We start from the raw sequence: 6,225 nt of genomic DNA on the forward strand, positions 1-6,225 counted from the left end.
ATTGAGCTGGGGAAGGTGTGAAGGGTCACCTGAATGTGGGCAGCACCTTTCCATATGCTGGGGGGGGGTGGGGAGAGGAGAGGGAGAGACGCACAAGCACGCAGGCATCTCTGCTCTTGAATGTGGATGTGACCAGCTGCCCCACTTTTTTGCCCCTTTGCTTCCCTGTGGTGATGGACTACAACCTGGAATTACAAGCAATCACAGGCCCTTCCCTCCCTGAGTTGATTCTGTCAGAGTATTTATCACAGTAACCGAGGCAAAACTAGGATAGGTGCTAAACTCAGGAGACACCAGAAGAGCATCTAATGTCAGAACTGTGGGAGAGTTTGCACGAATAAGAAATGCATAGAAACAGCTGGGTTGTTGGAAATGGAAGGTAAGATGAAAATCAAGGGAATGCTTCAGTGTGTTAGTGCAAAAGAGCTACAGGAGGAAGACAGAGCCTCAGCGTGCAGAACAGCAGCAGTTAGTACTGTGTGGTGGCCAATTTCCCTTTAGCACCTGAAGTGGTTACAGCCATTACTACTAGACTAGTTAGAAACTGGAGTGCAGACACATCTGTACAAATAAAATGCTAGAGCCTGACAAGGCAATTTATTAGCTAACATTCTGAGATTGGAAATGTAAGCCCCTTATTCGAGGAATAATACTGAGTGCAATTATGAGACAACAGTGATATTTCAACCAGGAAATTTTCTACAGAGAGAAAAATCTGTACACATGAGTCAAGAATGTGATATAAATTCAGTTCTAGAAATTAAAAATTCTGAGACTCCAAACTATCTGAGTTAGAGGATCTACAAACACTAATCAGTGCTCATGGACAATCAAACAGGCAGACTCAGAGCTTAGCCAATCATGGTTCTACGAAGCAGCACATGGAAATAGAAGAGAGAAAATTGACTAAGAGGAATTTTGACTTGAATTCTGGCCCTAGAGAATGTTGGGTAGATTATTATGTCACCATCAGTCTCACAGAGCTACTCTTTTGTAAAATGGAGTTGGGAACATGGACTCATGGGATGTTCAGATTACTAGAAAAATACAACTAAACACCAGGTCAAGACTACCTCATAGCTGGGCATGCAGCACTCAGGGGGCTGAGGCAGGAAGATCATGATTTTGAGTACAGTCTCTGCTTCCTACTGAGGTTCTATGTAAAAAAATAAAATGTCCATGAACTCAGGGCTTCCACAGATAAGTGTAGAAAAGGAAAATGGTTATAGGATAGGAAACACTGACAGATGTGAGTAGCAAAAATGAGTATCATTTCAAGTAAAGGGGGAGCGATGCTGTCCAATTCCATCTCGTTCAGGGACCGTCAGACCGTCACTCTCCCTGCTTCTTTCTGAGCTCACCAACTCTACCTGGCTCCCTTGCAGCTAACTATGTTCACGAGTGAAGGTTAATGGAGCATCAGGTGGAACTCCAGGGGCTACTATGGGACCAAACTATTACAGATGCGCTTGTAATTCCTTCCTAGTCTCCCTCCCCATCACCACTCAGAACAGGAAGGTTCAGGAGGAAGAGGTGGTAAAGTTCTTCATCTCAGAATTCCTTTTATATTCCTAAAAATTATTGACCATTCAAGGGGTTCAAGTAGTGCAAATGCGTGCATGCATGCGTGTGTGTGTGTATGGTATATGCATGTGTGAACATGTGTGCTGAGGTCAGAAGTGTCTTCCTCTACTACTCTCCACTTCATAATTTGAGACAGGGTTTCTTGTTGAACCTAGAGCTCACCGATTTGACAGGACTGACTGGCTAGCAAGCCCCAGGGCTGTTCCTGTCTCTGCCTTCCCATCACTAGGATTACAGACCACAAGTCATGATGCCTGGCATTTTATGTGGGTTCTGAGGATTGAAATTTGGTCCTGATGTCTGCATGGCAGATTTAACTGACAGACATTTCCCCAGACCTTCAAGAGATTTATTTTAAATGTAGACTACATATGCCATTGATAATACAGCAATATAAGAGAGAAAATGTAAGTATCTATTCATTTAACAATACAAGTCACCACATGTTGATTGAGTGACATAGATTAACCAACAGCTACAAATTTAAAAGTAGGGGGTATTATTGTACATTTTTGCAAAATTATTTGGTGTATTTAATATAAGACAGTTATTTTATTGCATCTCCTTCTGCAACTGAAAAATCCAGTCTCTCACATATAAATACTTGGAAATTCAAAGAGTAATTTTTCAGAAAGGCTCTCATTGTCTTCTTGCAATACAGAATCTCAGTCTATCTGAATTTCTGTATTATGATATGTTAAAATTTACAATATTACCTCACATTTTGAGTCAACTGTTTATCAATACTTAATTTCAGAAGATGATATGCCGGTCATTTAGACAATACTGGCTCACTCAGTTTTAGGAAACCTAATGTTGACAAATTTCATTGAGTACCGTCACCACCAAAGCATCACTAAGTCTTCACTGGAAAGCTTCAGGTCCTTAGAGGCAAGTAAGTTTCCTGTTCTCATGTATACCAGAAACCTCTAATTTTACCATTTGCCAAAAGACTGTACACTGTTGTGCTGTTGTTCTTAATGTAATCATCTCACTCAGCTGATTTTTTAGTTCATTTGTACCACATAACCAAGTCTGAATTGTTTACTTATGCAAAAATGGTACCTTATGGGGGCCAAACGGAATTGGGAAAACCCAAACGATCAGAAGACGGCTTTTTCTCGGGATCAATAATATCCTTGTTTTGGAGCAACAGAGTCCTATCCGTAGCTCTCATCTCTCTATGCACAGTTGGAAAAAATTTTCATTCAAAGGTTAAGATCTGTTAATAATTCATTAAAATAGTCTACTAAAACTAATTTTTCCTCCTTTATTGCAGGCATAATTAAGAACCCACGATGTGTGTCTGCACGTGACAGTGCAGCATGCTTTGGCAACTTCTGTGGTGGGACAGCATCCCCTCGGTTTAGGAGGAGAACTTGGGTTTTCTGCAGAAAGAGTAAGTGCTCTTAACCATGGCGCTCTCTCTCCAGCCTACTTTCCACTTTCATGTGTTTATTTTTTAACCTAGATTCCGCTCCAGAGGAAAACCTGATATCACTGTCATTATGAGTCCGGTTTATTTGGCTTAACATGATATCCAATTCCAAACATTTTCCCACCCGCACCACCACTTTTTCTTTATGGCTACATGATACTTCATTGTGCACACAAACAACATTCCATCTATCTCTTCCTCCAGAGGAGGACGACCTAGGCCTGCTAGGTCTACGGCCTGCAGATAGTGATTCCTTCAGGTCTTTGAAGGACTATCGGAGAGGTCAAATACATTCAAGTCCTCCACCAAGTTGGCGCCATGCTGGGCTATGGCATGAGGAAGGACAACTTAGCTCTCCCCAGCATTGCTCAATGAGGCCGTAAGGCTCCCTGAATATAGAAATGGATACTGGGAAGCTGTATATTACCATAGCACAGAGGACAGTGCGGAGCATTCGGCTCATACTACGTGATTAGGCCAAGGGTGGTAAGGAATGAGGTGGTGATCTGTGAGGCTACAAGTTTCTGTTCTGCCTTTTCAATTATTTCCTAAAACTATCACCAGTGAGAACTGGGATGTGGCTTGTGGAGCTGAATGGAAGCAGTAACTGGCAGGCACTTCGGCAGGAACGTGGGGAAAGAAAGCCCAGGAAGCCGATTTCTTGAATGAATATTAGATATTTCCAGACAATTTTTTGCCTAGTGAAAAAAAAAAAAAAACTCTCTGAGACAAAAGTCTACTATGACTTGCCCTATAGCAGAGGCCAGATTAAGAGAGCTCATCCCAGCCATGTCTGAAAGCCTGAATGAGCACCCAATACCTTGAGAGAAGTTGGCATTCAGAGATAAGGACTTTGGGTGGAATCTCGGACAGAACTGATGGGAACCAATGGATCCTAAGTTCACAGTTTTCAAGGACATTGGCTGAAAGACAGTGGGGCCTGAAGCACTCAGCATTCAGAACATTTCTCAGGTCCTCATTTTGCGGGTAGCAGAAGCAGGCCACAGAAAGGAGCAGTGCAGGCAGGCCTGCTTGCACACTGTCCTCATCAGCTGTGGCATAGAAACCCAAGATCTGCCTAGAGCATGGAGCCAGGGTTCTGTCAGGGGCACAGTGGGCTATTCCATGTAGGAGAACAGTAGTCAGGCTGGGGGACACCCCAACCAGCACCACCAGGAAGGAAGGGGTCTGCACATCTCACCCAGGCAGGCTTCCTCTCTGCTGTGGCTGGTGTCTCCCAGGCTCCATCTGTGATTCCACTTCTGCTCTTACCATGTGCGTGTGCGTTTTCTTTCATCTTGTCTCAAAGTGTGTTTGGCTTAAGAAAAATTCACTTAGGTGGCTTAAGTTTGCAGACCTAGAATAGAGAATGGACCCCAAAGGCTAAAACAGGAAGCAGTTTATTATACCAGGAGTGACCCAGAAGGAGAGATTTCTCTACAGCAGGACCCTGAACAAAGAAAATTTCAGCCTTTTATCCTTTCTTTTCTTTCACATCTCATAGACAACAGTATACATTTTGATTGGTGTTTTTAAAAACACTGTAAGAGGATAGAAAGTGGCTGGAATGCTGGGGTTGGTCGGGGGTGAAGGGGACCCTGAGGGCTTCTGCAGACGTGCAGAAATGCACGGATGCACACACATTGTCCATACCTCCTGCTACTTCGTTAGTTTTCAAAAAGGTTTATGATTCTCTGTTAGTATTCAGGGAGCATTAAGCTATTGACATTGACTTAGCAGGCTGTCAGTGTTGTCCTATGTTTTCTGTTCTGCTGGTCTTTTCTTAAGGTTCTGCAGCTCACTGTCAACATAGGAAGGGAAGGAGCAGGATGGGCCTCTACTTGCTTTAGAAAATCAAGAAATAGCCGAGAACTCCCAGCAGCCTTCTGCAAAATCTCATAGAACAGAACAATTATACAAGGTCAACCATAGCTGCAAGAGATGTGGAGAAGCTGTTAAGCTTGTTGCAGCCCCATCAGATAGAAGTGATGAAGAAGCAGGAGACCGAGAGAGTGTTTTCTACAAAGGCATTTATAGGTTTTTTTCTTAAAACAGGTGATTGGTGATAAAAGTTAAGTATAGTTATGTTTAGTCTGGTTGTTTCATGCCCATAGTTGGTCAAACTTGGGACAAAGGGAAGCAAAACCTCAGTGTCTTTCTAATAAATACAAGATGATATATACACATCTCGTTCCACCATGGTCAATGGGATGAGCCGCAGAGACGCCTGTGTATCAAATGGGAGACTCACACACCGTCCTCTACTACCCAATTTGTGAGATGTTTCTAGTCACTCAAGTAATTAGAGTTGCCTGGTGTAATTAGCAATTCCACACATAGCTACAGCAAGTAGATTAGTCACATTTTACAAATAGATCACAGGACTTAGTAAATTTCTGTATGCCTGAAGTCACACGGAAGTAATAGGAGAGCAGAGATAAGCAATCAGTGCCAAGAAATGAACAGGAACAAAGACAATGAAAGTTGCCTGAGGGTGATTTCAAATTGCTCCTGCTCCTTCCTGCACAAAGGAACACAGTCCAGATTGGTGTTCGGTCAGCAACAGCAACATGCCACCGAGATCAGGACAAATGGGAGTTTTATCTTCCTACAGTGCTGACGCCTAATGGAGAACACATTCCTCAGCTGACCTCCATTCCATTTTGGTGGCATAGAAAACAGGTATCCTGCATGTCAGGGTTGCGTGCAACTGTCCTTAGTGCTGCTTGGAATATGCTTGAGCATGGTATTAAGTTTAGAAATCATACTAATGAACAGATTATGATGATGCTTCTAGGTATTTGGCATCCTGAAGTCTGAGATGAGAACCTACCTGTCTCTGACAGGTTCATTTTACATTAGTGTCCCATAAGTCACCCCAGGAACAAAGGTGATTAACAAATGCTCATGGTAAAATCTCCCAATAAAGACTTTGTGTATATAAATGATGGACTTGTCTACATTTGAACTGTTATGAAATGAGCTGTGAATGTGCTTGTAACTACCAGAGCTATTAGACATATGACTACATGACTATTTTTAAAAACTGTTACTGGGCTGGACAGATGGTTCAGCAGTTAAGAGCACTGGTTGTTCTGGCAGAAGACCCGGGTTCAAATCCTAGCACCCACATGGCAGCTAACAACTGTCTGTAACTCCAGTTCCAGGGGATCTGACAGCCTCTTCTGTCCTCCATGGGCATT

This window comes from Nannospalax galili, unplaced genomic scaffold (assembly GCF_000622305.1).
Source record: "Nannospalax galili isolate Female #2095 unplaced genomic scaffold, S.galili_v1.0 scaffold442, whole genome shotgun sequence".
NCBI lineage: Eukaryota > Metazoa > Chordata > Mammalia > Rodentia > Spalacidae > Nannospalax > Nannospalax galili.